Consider the following 15,695-nt stretch of genomic DNA (forward strand, 5'->3'; position numbering starts at 1 on the left):
TCATCTGTGCACTGTGGCCGGCTGCCGGCGCTCCCAGCCCTGGTGTGCGGGCAGCCTCTGCCTGCCCTCCATTCCCTGGGGGGGACAAGGGTGAACCCCTCTTGTCCCTATGCAGGGACCTTGGCCAGAGCAGGTGATGGTGACAGCTGGCCGTCCTGGCACGGGAATCCATCTTTGTACTGAGGATGCAGACCTGCTCTGTGTGGCCAGGCAAAGCCAGGCTGGCTTCCCTGAGGGCACCAGCGTATTTTGGGGCTTCCCGGCTTGTGGCACATCTCGGGGTGTCCTGGTGAGCCTCGTGTGACTTCCCGGCGTACGAAGCAGCGTTGTGGTTGTGAAGCCTGGCAGGGTGGCGATGCCACGGTGGGGGTCACCGGGCGAGGGGAGCGTGCGGGTGGGTGCTGGCGGAGCCACCAACGCAGTCACTAGGAAAATTAAAAAATTAACAGGCATCGGCTCGCTCCAGATTAGTAAAGGCAGGGAGATAAAAGCGTCTCTTTATACCTTGTGAGAATTGCTGATAAGGGCATTTGTTCCTCTGTATTCTGTAAAAAGCATGCAATAAAAATTTAAAATAGAACGAGAAAAGGGAGATGGGGAAGGGGGGTGGGGGGGGTGGAAAAGCACTGGCGCTGCTGGTGAGGGCTGGGGGAGCGGCGGGCAGCACCAGGGAGGAGGAGGAGGATGGAGAAGGAGCAGAGGTGAGGATGAGCTGAGAAGGGGCTTGAGTGGGTGGTGTGGCAGCTTGCTTGGGGACAGCTGGATGTCCCTGCTGTGGCCTGCACTGCCTGTAGAGATGCAAGTTCATGGCTGGCAGTGCTGGGATGGAATTCCTCACGGAAACGTTCCTTGTCTTGGGAATGTTGGGGTCCTGCCTGTGGGAGCCTGACGAGCCTGTCGGGCATGCGGAACCAACTGGTGCAGCTTTAATAGCTGGTAGATGATCAGCAACTTCTGGTTGCCACAAGTGGCCTGAGCCCTACCCAGCTCTTTTCATTAGTGGCTCCAAACCTGGGTGAGGGTAGAATCCACAGGGGGGCAGGGGGATGGCGTGGTGGTGACCACCATGGTCCTAGCCTGGGCAGGAAGAGGACTGCCCTGCAGAGTGATGGTGGGATGGCTTGGTGGTGACCATCACTGTCCCAGCCTGGGTGGGACAGTGGTGTCCCACAAGGTGATCACAGTTGTGACTACCGTGGTCCCAACCTGGGAGGGCAGTGCTGTCCTCATTCCTACACCCAGTACAGAACACTGGGGGTGCAGAGAGGTGGGCCTGTGGTGGCACCAGCCCTTATCTCTGGGTGCCCTAAAGTCTGTTTAGGGGTAGCTTTGGGTTGAGGGGTGTCAAAATACCACCCTAACCTGGATGCCTGGCAGAGGTTAGGGAGGGCACAGAGGGACTTTAGGGATCCCCCCCCACCTTCGGCGTCGTATTTGCGGGGGGGGGGCACCATAGGTCCCTCCGTCCCTTCCCCCCCAAATGCAGTGTTGGAGACGGAGGACGCCTATCTGCTGGGGTAAGTACCAACCACCCATCACTCGTCGTGTCCCCCCCCTTTCACCGCCCCCATCGGAGCCCTGCCCTGCCCGGCCCGGCCCCCGGTGAGTCACGCTGCAGCCGTGCGGCTCCCGGGGCGGCGGGCGGGCGCCGAGGGAAGCAGGAAGCGGCTTGGAACGGAGCGGGGTGGGGGGGGGGGTGGAAGATACGGCTCGGCTTGGCACGGCTCAGCTCCTCCATGGAGGAGCGCAGCCCACGTTGGACGGTGCGGCCGATGGGTGAGTGTTGGCCCCCCCCTTCCCCCCCCACCCCCCCGCTAAATGCCGTCCGGGTGCTTCCATTGCTCCCCCCCCCCCCGCCCCCCTTCCTCCGCCGAGGTTTCCCCTGCCCTCGACTAAAAGGGTCGAGCTGTGGGACGGAGCTGGTGTGGACCCACCATAGTTAGCCACCCCCCCCGCTCAGCCCCTTGGTGTTTGTTTCTTGGGGGGGGTTGTTTCTTGGGTGTGTGTGAGTTCACTCTGGGTTGGGGGGGACTTAATGGTGTGGAGGGTAGAGGTCACTCTGGACTTGGGGGATTTCATGGTGTGGGGGACAGAGGTCAGCCTGGATTTGGGGGACACCCTGGAGCTGGGAGACTATAGTATGAAGGACAAAAGTTGTCCTGGTGTTGGCAGTCCTTGGAATGTGGGGGATAGAGGTCACTGTGGGGTTGAGAGGCTCTATGGGGTGGAATATGGAGGTCACCCAGGAGCTGGGAGACATCCTGGTAGTGTAGCCGACAGTTCACCCTGGGGTTGAGAGACCCCATGGAGTGGAGGATAGAGGTCATCCTGGAGCTGGGAGACATCCTGGTAGTGTGGTGGACAACTCACCCTGGGATTGAGAGACCTCATGGTGTGGAGGATGGAGGTCATCCTGGAGCTGGGACATTCCATGACACACGGAGCAGAGGTTTCCCTGGCTTTAGGGGGCACCCTGGAGTTGGGAGACTCCATGTTGTAAAGAACAAAAGTTGCTCTGGTGTTGGTGGATCCTCTTGATGTGCGGGACAGAGGTCACTATGGGGTTGAGACACTCCATGGGGTAGAATATGGAGGTCACCCTGGAACTGGGAGACCCTATGGTGTGGTTGACACCTCACCCTGGGGTTGAGAGACCCTGTGATGTGGAGGATGGAGGTCATCCTACAGAACCCTATGTCATATTGTTTCCTGATTTGCCAGTATTGGAGAACACTATTCTTGGGGGATGGAGGTCACTCTGAGCTTGGGAGACCCTGTTGTGTGGGCCACAGAGGTTGCCCTAGGCTTGAGGGAGCTCATGGTGTGGGGGATGGAGGTCACCCTGGATTTGGGGGATCCCATTGTGCAGGGGACAGATGTCACCTCAGGTGTAAGGAAACCCATGGTATGAGGAGCAAAGGGCACCATGGGGTTGAGAGATCTCATAGTGGTGGAGGCCAGAGGTTGCCCTGAGACTGGGGTTCCCTGTGATGTGGGGGGTGGAGGCTGCCCTAGAGCTGGGGGACCCCATGGTGTAGTGCATGGAGGTCACCCTGGGCTTGAGAGACACCATCACTTGGGGAACTGAGGTCATCTTTGGCTTGGAGAACTCCCTTGTGTGAGGGGTGGAGGTTGCCCTGAGCTTGGGGGACCCTGTCGTGTGGTGGTTGGGGAACTCCACAGCATGAGGGTGCAGGCTTGCCCTGCAGCTGAAGGTATGCCTGGGGAATGTTGAAGGAAGATGGACCTGCTGGATGCTGCAGGCTCAGGGTCTGGTATTGGCTGAGGTGCCAGGTCCCCATCTCCCACATTGCCACAGGGACCTTTGGGTCATTTCCTGTGGGGGAGCCCAGCCTGTGGGCTGGCCCGGCATGGGGGCACACAAGGTCATGCTGGTGGCTCTCCTGCTGGCACCAACCTTGGCATGTCTTCTCACCTTGCTTCCTGTATGTTTCCTGAGCAGAATGCTTTTCAAAGCTGTGCCTCAGTTTACCTACTCCTGAGCAGGCAGCTCTTTTATTATCTGTGTTTCTGGACATGTGGGACACACCATGTTGCCAGCCAAACCCTGCAGCCTGACACAGGGAGCCTGGGCACCATGTCATGTGATTCCATGGCCCCAGCATCTTGCCTGGTTTCTCATCTGCCATCGTGTTTATCGCTTGGCTCCATCCTCCCTTTTCCACCCCTGCCTTGCCCTTTGTCTCAAGGCTTGGTGGCTCACTGTGCTGCGCTCATTCCCTATGTTATGGCGCGTCCGAGTGACTACTTTGCTTGGTGGAATTGGTGACAGCATTTGGCTACTGGCCCTGAACCCTGGGCAAGTGTCTGCTGCCAGCCCTTGGAGCAGCAGGGCGAGTGCCCAGCTCTCTTCTTCCTCATGGTGGCATGATTGGCACCAGGGTGCCATGTGGGTGCCTACTGGGTCAGGATGGGACCCACAGGGGGAGTTACTGAAGAGAAAAGGCAGCGGGAAGGCAGAAGCTCTTCCTGTGAGCGCGCGCCTGCGCGTGGGCCCACAGCAGCACCGGGGCAAGCCGGTGTGGTTCCTGGGTGTGCCCCTGTGAGCAGCGTGCGCTGGGCCACGGGTGTGCTTTGGTGTGCCAGGCCGCCCTGTTTGTGTGACCTGGTGGGGACGTGTTGGGTGTGACGAGGGTGAGCGGTGGCACGGCATGGCACGACCCAGGCAGGGCTTGGCAAGGGTTGGGGGGGGGGGGGAGGGTGGCTATCTTTGCACACGCTTGTGCATGTGTTGCACAGCCCAAGGAGGGTGACTGGGAGCTGCTGGTTTAAGTGGTGAGCGCTGAGCACACTCAGCCCATTTTCCCCCCGTGTTGGGCGCACGTTGGGGTGTGTGTGGCACACGAGCGTGCACGTCCCCGGGTGCTTGTGCTGGCGTGTGCACGCAGGAGCGTGCCCGCCCGGGGTGTTTCTGGGGCAGTGGGGGGGCTGTGTGTGTGTTGGCTGCAGGGCAGGGAGCATTAGAGCCGAGACAGTGGCTTTGGCGGGGGGCCAGGCTGCTGGAAGGGGGGTTGCGCGGGGGTGCCGCAGGACACAGAACAGTTTATCGCTTCCTGACGTGCCAGTGCCTGGGTCGGGGCTGCAGGTTGGGGGGCAGCTTGGGCGGGAGGGATTTTTAATCTCCACTCTTCTGTTCCTTCCTCCAGCCCCCCAGGCATTGCCCCTCACCTTGGCGTCTGGCCACACAGCCTGTGGGAGGTTGAGGTCTGGGGGAGGGGTGTAGGGAGCTGCACCTAGAGGGGTTTGTGGCCATGCTCCAGCTGGGTGCAGAGCCACCCCACATCGAAGGGCATGGTGCCATGGGTCACACCTCCATCCCTGCGGCACTGGTGCCAGCCACGGGTGCAAGGTTTGGCGTCACGGTGTGGGGAAACGGCCATTGCCTGCCTCTGACCTTGGGTCCTGGTGGGGACACCCAGCTCGTGTCTCCAGGTGCTTCACACATCGACAGGGTGGTGGCTGCCCTTGGTGGGGACTGGGTGCACATGGGAGGGCACAGGGCAGCACCACCAAACCCCAACTCCCATCCAGGAAGGGACAGCTGGGACAGAGCTTGGCAAACCGCGGCCAGCTGGGCAAGCTGCCAGGGGGATTGCCCTTGAAATGGCCCTTGCTGTGCCTCGTGCCACGCTGCCCTGGCTGCTCAGCCACGGGGCCACCCGCTGTCCCCTCCACCATCCCAGCACCCCACTGCCTGCTGGCAGTTGCACCGCGACACAGGAGGAAGCGCGCCCCAGCACTCCCCTGCTGATAACGGTGGCTGCCTTATCACAGGCCCTTCTGCAAGAGCGGGCAGCATGGCCCCCCATAGCCCTTATCTGCCTTGGCCGTTGGCCTCCATCTGGGCTTGCAGCCCCCCCCCCCCTCTGACACCCACCCCTGGCACCCGCTGTAGCACCCGCGGGGTCGGCTGCTTGGCAGCGTGCCCCCTCTATCCTTTTTGAAGTTTAAAATCCATTTAAGTCAAGAGGAGGGAAAGTTATTGCCTCTAAAGCCCCTCGCCTTGAGCAGTAAATCCTCTTTGCTGTGTCGATGCTGCCTCTTAGTGCGCGCGCAAGCATGCAGGGCTCAGGGTGAACGCCTGGGGGGGGCAGGCTGTGTATGTGTCTCTGTCCCCCAGCACCATACAGCACTGTAGGCAGGGCTGGGAGAGTGGGAGTTCTGTGAGCCCTGCTAGAGCATGGTCATCATGGGGTCAGAGCCCTTTGAACCCCTCTGGCTTACTGAGCTGGCAGGAGCATCACTGCTGCTTGCTTCATGCTTGCTTGGTGCTCCTTGCTGCTTGCTTGCTGCTTGTTGCTTGCTTGATTTTTGCTTAGTGCTTGCCCCGTGCTTGCCACTTGTTTACTGCTTTCTTACCACTTGCTCACCATTTGCTTGTCACCTCCTTCCTCACACCCATTTGACCAGAAAGGAGGTTCTCCTCATGGTTTCATTTCCCCCACTGTCCCCCACAGTGGGTGGCATGGCCCCTGCATCCTCACTGCCATGCCCCTGGTGGGGTTTGAGGCTGGTTGAGCTCAGGAGCTTGCAGCAGTGCTTTTATTTTGTTTTTATTTGATTTCCCTTCTCTAGAGCCGGTGATACTGAAATATTAATGCTGGCCTCTAATTGCTGTGTCAGAGAAGCGGGGCGGGCAGGAGCAGGGGTGGCTCATCTTGTCTCGGGGAGTGTTTGCTGAGGGGCAGTGTTTGTGCACTCACCCACATGTGGGTTTTTCTCCTCCCTGGGGATCCACTCGGCCCTCACGACTCACAGGCCAGGATGCGGAGTGGGGCGATCCATTCACGGTGGGGCACCCCAGGCGAGCAGGGAGCCCCAGGGCTGGGGCGAGGAGGTTCACGGCGAGGGGGTGTCGCGTTTTCCTTTGGCAGCGCGGCGTCAGAGGCTTGCGTGCTGGCTTCCTGTAATAAAGCGACCGCCGGCGCGCTTGTCACCTGCTCTCTGTTGTGCTGCCAAGCTGCAGACATGCCGCTTCTTGCTGCGGGCCCTGGCGCGCTCCCCGCCGCCGCTGCTCCTCCTCCTCCTCCTCCTCCCGCTCGCTCCGGGCGCTCGCCCTGTGCCAGCGCTGCCCTAGCAGGTGTTTCAGGGAGGGTGCGACGGAGCCTGTTGCCGCACGCCCCGGGACGGGTGGGGACCGTTTAACTGTTCCTCACCACAGCCGTGCCCCCCTTTTGCCACCCTCGGCATGGGGCAGTGCCAGGGATCAGTGTTCGGGTGCTTGACCTTGTTCCCTGGGACTTGCCAATGGGGTGCTGTGTCCTCCCTGAAGCTCCCATGTGCTATGGCCTTGCTGGTCCCCAAATTTGGGGTGTGGAGCTCTGCCAGGGCTTGGCAGAGCGCCATGGCAGAGCAAGCCCAGCTGCAGGCAGGTGTCACCGGCTGTGCCCGGCTGTGCCACGCTGTGTCATGTGGTTGGACCGGGGTGGGGTCTGTGCAACAGGTGCTGTACATGGACTGTGCAAGCTGCGTGGCACTGCTGCTGCTGGCCATGCTGTGCTGTGCAGCCCCCTTGGACACAGAGGGCATGGCTACTGCCCACTGTGCCATGCCATGCCATGCAACACCCTTGGATACCTGCTGTGCTGTGCCATGCAGCCCCCTTGGTCACACAGGGCACTGCTGCTGCCTGCTGTGCCATGCCATGCAATCCCTGTGGACACACAGGGTGTTGCTGCTGTGTGCCATGCTGTGCCATACAACTCCCTTGGATACCTGCTGTGCCATGCTGTACCATGGAGCCCTCTAGGACACATAGAGTCCTGGTGCCAGCAGCTTCCCAAGGCTTTCCAGCACTGTTGGGTGGATTTTTGCTCCCACTGAGGCTCCAACTATGCAATGTCCTTCCTCCCACCTGGCACAACCTGGTGGCACTATCCTCATTAACCTGGTGCAGAGTTTGCTGGAGTCCTTGTCCCAGAAGCCCTGTCTGGAGGGATTTTTACACCCCTGTAACCCACCAGGGAGGTTCATTGGAAGGGGCTAACTTCAGGTCTGCTCCCCAAGGACATGGGAGATGTGATTAGGGGGTGAATTGCACCCCAACATCCCCTGTGAAGGTTGGGTCAGTCTCTTCTCACAGGTAACTAGTGATATGGCAAGAGGAAATGTCCTCAAGTTGCACCAGCAGAGGTTTAGGTTGGATATTAGGAAAACGACTGGAACTGTGGTCAGGCATTGGAACAGGCTACCCAGGGAGGTGGTGGAGTCCCCGTTTCTTGGGGGGGGGAGTTAAAAAAAAGCACATAGACATGGCACTTTGGGACATGGTTTAGTGGGCATGGTGCTGTTGGGTTGATGGCTGCGCTTGACGATCTTACAGGCCTTTTCCAACCTTCATGATTCCATGTGGAGGAGGCAGGATGGGTTTTGCTCCTTCCCACCCTCATCCTGCCCCGGTCCAGCCCCAGCTCCCAGCCCCAGCTTTGTTTCCACCGTATAACAAGATGATGGGCTTTAGGGTCAAGCTGGGGGTTCATAACTTGTTGGAAGACTTTGCTGAACAATAAAGGTGTCTGGCTTTATATCTGCTCGTATTTTATCCGCGCCGCCGCCTTTCCCTAGCGCCGCCTGGGATTTACGGCTGGGGGATATTTGGACGTGTCGAGGCGAGCTGGGGAAGCCGAGGTTGACCCCCCCTACCCCCCCACCCCCCGAAGCCTATCCCCCACCCCTTCCCACCCCTCCCCATGCCTTTGCATTCAGTGCCTGTGTGCTGAAATATTTACCTTCCAGCTCCTCTGACAGTTCAAGCCGTCTCGTTGAAGCAAAGGTTATTGAACTGCGAATGTTATGACATTACATTTTTGTGTCTGCACTTTCAAGATGCGTGGTGCAGCCTGAATGATAAGTGATCTCAGGGTTAAGGGTTGGCTTGGTTTCTGGCTTTTTTCTTTTTTTTTTTTTTTTCTTCTTTCTCTTTCTTTCTTCCTCCTCCCCACCTCAGTGTGGGCTGTTGGCTCTGCTGGGGCTTGATAAGGCTCCTTTTTATTGCCCTGCCTTTGCATTCCTGCAACTGGGCTCTCAGCGCCAGGGGTGGGTGTTGGGGAGGCTTGTAGGAGGTGGGAGAAGGATATTCACAGTGTAGAAAAGTGCCTGCCTCTGTTTCCCCAAGCTTTGATTTCCTCAGCCTGTGATTCAATCATATAGTCACCTGACTGGAAACGACCTTAAGATCATCAAGTGCTACCATAACCTAACAGCTCCCTCTACACAACTGTTAGACATGTCTCCAAGCTCCTCATCCAAACCTTCTAAACCCTGAGCTTCTCCCTTGTGCTGTGGGGTGAGCAATGATGCCAGCCATGCCAGCAGCTCCTCTTGTTGGGAGATGCTGATGCCAGCCTGAGTCCCCCAATTCTTCCTGCATCTCAGAGTGGTGGGAAATGTGGCATCTTGCATCCCACCAGGGCCATGCCACAGAGCAGGAGGTGGTACATGTTGCTCACTGCTTCTATGCCCCAGTGCCCCATCTTGCAGCCCCATTAATGGGATTTTGGGGAGCTGGCAGGGTTCCAGGCTGGGGTGCTGGGGTATGTTGCCCTCCACCCCAGTGCTCTGACCATTTCAGCAGCCAGCTCTGCTTGAGACACATCATCCTGTGTGGCCCAGGGGACATGTGGGGACAAGCGACAGCGGGGTCTGGCCTGTCCCATACACACTAGAGGGCAGCAACAAACTGGATCAGTGGGTTGTGTCTGGTCCCTGGGCGTGTTGGGGATATAACACCCCCAAATTTGTCCTGTCACAGCAGTTTTGCAGCAGTGGAGCTGCTTGGGTGCTTAACCAAGGGGTGCTTAACCAAACTCGGTTGCAAAGTGAGCAGCAGGATAAGAACCCTCAGCCCAGCCCATGGTGTGGTGTCATCCAGGAGCAAGTTAATTAAGTCATTCCATGAATTTGGCTGGTGAATCATATCTACTCCCCTACTGCCTCCTTTCCTCCCTCTTTCCTTCCCTGGGTTCCCCCTCCCTGCTCTGTCTGGGCTCCCTGCTAGAATCAACATCTCACCCTGGAGATTTCCAAAGGGCTGAGCATCCCGAGCATCCCAGGTCAGGGCTAACAGAAACCAGCTGGGCGGGTGGGCAAAGAGAAAAAGGAAAAAGGGGGGTGGGGGGGCACTGGGGGAGGAGGGAGAAGAGGAGGGTGAAAGGAAAAGGGATGGGGAGGGAAAAAAAAAAGAAAAAAAAAAGAGGTCAGGGCCTGGGAAATTAAATGTTCATAAACGCAGGACCCGAGCGCTTAAAAAGTAGGGCAGTGCCATTAAATCTCATTAAAGTTTAATACCTATCAGTGCCACTTCAGGCAGCCCTTGGACATTGCTTTAATTTGATGGGTGTTAAGGGAGAATTATCAAATAATTGTGCTGGCTGGGGACTTGCTTTTATCATGTTACATGGGAAGCTCTCCCGGCTTTGTGCTGCACATCAAAACAGCGATGGAGAGGTATTGTTCTGGGGAGGGGAGCTGCAAAGAGGAGGGGGGTCCTGCCGGCCACATCACCCTCAGAGGGATGAGGGACACCAGATCAGGTTGTTACAGGGATTAGCTGCCCCAGCAAGCTGGGTTTTCAGCCTGAATTTAATTTGTCTGCCCTCAGTGAGGGTCTGCTGCTCTGAGCTAGCATCACTGCAGGAGGGTATAAGGACAGTGAGCATCCTGTCATTGTCCCTGTGGATCCTGCCATCATCTCTGTAAGCCCTGCCATCCTCTTCATAGGTCTTTCTGGTGTTCCCATAGGTCCTGCCATCATCTCCATGGGTCCTTCCATCATTCTTAGGGGTCCTGCCATTATCCCTATGGGTCCTGTTGTGTCCCCATAGTTCCTGCCATCACCTCCACAGGTCCTGCTGGTGTCCCCATGGGTCCTGCTTGTGTCCCTAAGGGTCCTGCTCGTGTCCCTGTTATCATCCTCATGGCTTCTATTGGTGTCTCCATTGTGCTTGTCAGCATCCCCAGGAGTCCTACCATGTCCCAGCAGGATCGTGCCACGCTTCCCGCTCTCACTACCTCCTGATGCCGGCACAAAGCTGCAGGTGCTGCTAATTAATAGCAATTTTTGGAGGCTCTCTGGGGGCTGGAGGGAATTGCCTCCAGGTGCCGAGCATTCCTGGGATCACCAGCTCGTGGCGGAGGCGAGCGCACAGACCCACGCGTTTTTAATAGGGTGCACCCGGGGTTATTTTTATTTATTTCCAGTTCCACACTCACCACCAAAGCCCTGGTTGATAAAGAATTGGTGCCAAGTCGTTAGTCCTGGCTTTTAGGAGATAAACCCGGGTGCAAGGTGCTGTGGTGTAAACGCCTGGGCCAGGGGAGCAGGGGGAATGGGGAGTGCCGAGCTGCTGCCATGAATTATTCAGCAGCTCCTGATTTCACATTATTCTCGCTGATACTTTTACAACCTGTCAGTAAATAAAAAAGATTCTACATTATTTATAGAAATGGACCCGAATTGGTTAGGAGAATTTACTGTTGCTATTATTAGGGGCTGCTCGGCACTGCCTTAATGAGAGCAGGGTGATGGCAAATACGCTGCTTCCCACCAGGTTGGGGTCCTCAGCTTCCTCCTGGGCTCCTCAAGGGTGGTTGTGTCCCCACAGCCATTCCTGGGTCCTCATCAGCTGGAGTCTGGTCATGTGTCCCCAGCTGCAGGCTGGACATGGAGGGATGAGGATCTCCCTGGCTTTGGGCTGTTTGAACAGGGAATGTATCCTTCCCAAGGGTGTCTCCTTCCTGGGGACATCTTCCTCCTAAGGACATCTTCCTCCTAGGGACATCTTCCTGCAGATGACACCTTCCCAGGACATCTTCTTACTAGGGACATCTGCTTTCTTGGGATGACTTCTGCCCAGAGATGTCTCCTTCCTGCACACATCTTCCCAAAGGCATCTGCATCCTGGGGACATCTTCATGGGTAAATCTCCTTCCTAGGGACCACATCTTCCTGGGAAAATCTCCTTCCTAGGGACCACATCTTCCCAGAGACATCTCCTTCTCAGGCATGTCTTCCTAGGATACACTTCTTCCTGGGGACATCTCCTTCCCAAAGACATCTGCATCCTGGGGACAGCTTTCTGGGAACTTCTCCTTCACTGGGACATCATCTTCCCAGGCTATTTCCTTCCAAGGGATACTGCCTTCCCAAATACATCTGCTTCCAAGGAACACCTCCTTTACAAGGACCACATCTTCCTGAGGATTTCTCCTTCTCAGGCACACCTCCTTCCTGGAGACCACATCTTCCTAGGGGTGTCTTCTTCCCAGGGTTGTCTCCTTCCTGAGGGCATCTTCCCAGATGCCATCCCTGGGGGGACACAGCTCTGCCAGAGAGGGATAATTCCCAGGCACAGTGCAGTTAGCTTTTCTAGCCCTCCATGCATGTGGTCTCCTGGATCTGCATCACAGCTCAGAAGCCAGGGCGTCTCCACTTCCACCCTGTCCCCTGCCACCAGCATGTGCCTGTCACCTGAGCAGGATCCATTCTGCCCACGCTCCTGCCAGCCACCTGAATCCCATCTGAGCATCCAGCATCTCTGATGTGACAGCTCTGGGGAAGTGGAAAACCATTGCATAGGCTTGCAGGGCCCTGGAGGTGGTGGGGAGGACTCAAGTCACAGAATTGTTTGCATTGAAGAAGACCTTCAAGATCATTGAGTCTAACCATTAACCCAGCACTGCGAGGTCACCACCAAACCATGTCCCTCAGCACCACATCTACATGACTTTGAAACCCCTCCAGGGATGGGGACTCTACCATTACCCTGGGCAGCCTGTTCCAGGGCTTGACAACTCTTTTGGGGAAGAAATTGTTCCTCATGTCCAATCTAAACTATTCCTGGAGTAACTTGAGTCTGTTTCCTCTTGTCCCATCAGATAGGACAAGAGATCTCACCCCTCACCTGGCTCCAGTGTCCTTTCAGGGAGAGGCAGAGAGTGAGAAGGTCTCCCCCTCAGCCTCCTTTTCTCCAGGCTGACCAACTGTAGCTCTCTCAGCTGCTCCTCACAAGTTCTCTAGACCCTTCTCCTTCTCCTGCACAACCTTCACCACCTCCATTGCCCTTCTCTGGCCACAATTCACCAACCTCAACGTCCATCTCGGATTGAAGGGCCCAAACCCGAGCCCAGTACTCAAGGTGTGGCCTGACCAGTGCCCAGCACAGCCGCAGGTAAACCAAGACAGGGCAGCAATGAGCCATACGGACACAAAACAAATAATGGATGGAAAACCCAAGAGGAAACCCAAGAGCGTAGTGGTTTGTCTGCGGTGTCCTAAGGTGGCTGCTCCCGGGGCTGCCGGTGACAGGTTTATTGGCAGGCAGGCTGGGCTGGAAGGATTGTCGGCTATTTACAGTGCTGGGGCCGTGACTTTGCGAGCAGACAGTTAACATAAATTCACATGATGGATCAGTTATCACTTCATTGAACTGGTGGCGGATCCATTGAAGGCTGTGCAGTAACATACTGTTTCCTGGCTCTGTGCAGCGCTGGGATACATTAAATACACTTTATTTATAGCTTACCATCGCTGCGCTGTGGGCAGGAGAATGCAGCTTTTGCAACTATCATCTAATTTTATGATGAGCATTAAAGCAAGGCCCTATAATTTGCACCTTTTTATTCATTAGGCACTGGTGCAGCCATAAGTCAAGAATGCCCAGGGATTTAGATGCAGATCCAGAAGATAAACTATTGACAAGCCAGATGTATTTTTACATTAGTGTGCCTTTACAATAGTTTATGTGGAGAGTGGAATATAAATTGCATTATTAAATACGAACCACTCCTGGAGCTGCTGCTTCCGTGCGGGATTCGGAGCCGCAGAGCAAGGAGGCTTTGCCTAATGGGTCGAGGTTGGGGGTATGTGCATGTTGTTTTGGGCTTTATTTCAGTCCTGGACATGCCGATGCAGTGGGGCAGGGGATCTGTCCTGGGGCTGTCCCTAGGAGGAGGCGGTGGTGACCCTGTGCGATGTCCCCATACGGAGCAAAGCCAGCCCAGCCACATGCCCCTGGTGGAGACCTGCACTTGGCTGCTGCCACCCGGCCAGCAATGGGTTAAATCCTTTTGTTTCTGAGGCAATAGAGTTTATATTATGAGCATGAATAAAAGATGGTTGTGCTAGGGGTAGCTGTCAGGATCTTCGCCGCCTATAAAGGCTTCTACTGTAGCTTGACAGTAAAAGACTGTGTTTGGGGACTGATGTGGTTTCTCAAAGGAGCTAAATAAATAAGGGACGCTTATTTTTACACCAGTAAAGGCTGCTGGAAATTTAAAGCCCTGTTTATCTTGCCGAAAATCGTGGTGTTTATTGTTAGCTCATGTAGGGAGGAATTTGCATGTTCGCTAATAATTAACCCAGCCCAGTGCTTCTCCCTCCTCTACGTGCCGCGGCCCCGCCGCTATCTGGGGGGAGGAGACGCCTGCAAATCAAATGCAAATATTGACCATGCCTGGGCCAGGCACTGCAATGGCTGAGTGCTCCGTGGTACCTTGTCCCAATGGCTGGGTGCTCCTTGGTAGCCTATGCTGATAGCCCTGTGCTCCCTGGTGCCCTATCCTGATGGTTGGTGCTCCCTGGTGGCCAGTGCTTTGGCCATGTCAGGGCAGATGGAAGCCGTCTTCCTGAGCACCCTGTTCTTATTTCCACCCCACTTCCGCTCTAACCCCATTGATACTCTGTCCCCTTTGCCACGCCATCCTTATCCCCATTGCCACCCCATCTCCCTGGCCACTTCATCCTTCTTTACACCATGTTCTCCTTGTTACTCCATCCCTCTTGCTATCCTGTCTCCATGGCCACCCCATGGCCATCTTGTCCCCATAGCCACTTCATCTTTCTTTCCGTCCTGTTCCCCTTCCTACACATTTCTATCGCCATCCTGTCCCCATTGCCATCCTATCCTTATTTCCATCCTATGCCCATGCCACCCTGTCCCCATGACCACTGCATCCTTATTTCCACTCTGTTCCCCTTGCTACCTCATCCTCATTGTGACCCTCTCCGCATTGCCATGCCATCCCCATGGTCAACCCTTTGCCACCCTATCCTCATTGCCACCCTATCTTTATTGCCTCCCTCTTGCCACCCCATCCCCTTTTCTACCCCGTGCCCACTGCCACCCCTTTGTGCCCAGCGCTAACAGGCATCCCATGCCGGTTGTTGGTCCCTGCGCCACCAGATGCTGCCGCTCCGTGTCACACCATCATGTCGCTAGCGGAGTGTAACGGGGAGAGCAGTCGGTGCCTTTGTTTCTCCTGCTCTCTGCACAGCTGTCACTTCCAGTGATCAGTGGAAAAATCATCACCCCACCGGATCATACATATGGAACGGTGTCTGTGCGGAATATTTATTGGAACATGTGTTGGGGGCGCACCGGTCACGAGCCCCGGGCTCGGCTCGCACCGCGCCAGCCCTGGAAAGATGCTCTCCTCCCCTGGGCAATGCCTGCTAGGGAGGCAAGCATGTCCCCATGGCAGTGTCACTGTGGTGGTGTCACCCACCATGTGCCTACTGTGGTTGAAGGACTTGGGGCTAATTGCTCTTGGTGCCCTCAGGCTGTGTAGCCTCGCGGGGGACTGGGAAAGCCCTCCCCTTCACAGCCTGTCCTCAGCCTTGTTCCCAAAGGATGCCCCCATGCTGGGGGGCTGGGGCAGTGTTTAGCGCCCCAGCTGGTGAAGCTGCAGGCTCCTTAGAATCAGAGAATCATGGCATCACAGAATGGGTTTAGTTCGAAGAGAGCTTTAAGATCATCAAGTCCAACCATTAACCCGGCACTACCAGGTCACTGTTAAACCATGTCCCTTATCCTTCCCTGGGGAGCAGAAGCTCAAGGGCTGTGCCTTGCTGAGATCACCTATGTGGTGGCCTTTGGAGTCTTGAAGTGTAGGACGAAGGCGCTGGGGAGTTTTGGCCCCATCAGTGTCGCCAGGAGCTCTCTCCCTCCCGTCTCCAGAGCTGTCAGCTCGGCACCTTTCATGTGTGATGGGTAAACAGCGCGGCGCCCGCCGGGGAAGGCTGGTGGATCCCTGCTGGTGCTAAAGCAGCGTCTGGCAGGGACAGGGAACGTGCCGTCGCCTGCGCGAGGCACAGCGGACGTGACACCCCGGCAAGGCTGCTCCGTGCCTTTCCCAAGGGAGAGGAGAGATCAAGCCTTCCCTGTGCCAGGGTGAAG

At 56.5% G+C, this 15,695-nt stretch overlaps 1 protein-coding gene across 2 annotated transcripts in view; it reads left to right on the top strand.

Moving 5' to 3' along the window:
• Positions 1-15,695, top strand: part of GSE1 (Gse1 coiled-coil protein) — a 112,310-nt gene that overhangs the window by 37,320 nt on the left and 59,295 nt on the right. The gene's annotated exons all lie outside the window — the stretch shown is intronic.

Source organism: Melanerpes formicivorus, unplaced genomic scaffold, assembly GCF_026170545.1.
Source record: "Melanerpes formicivorus ecotype bairdi unplaced genomic scaffold, bMelFor1.0.p_v2 SCAF_20, whole genome shotgun sequence".
NCBI classification, from domain to species: Eukaryota; Metazoa; Chordata; class Aves; order Piciformes; family Picidae; genus Melanerpes; species Melanerpes formicivorus.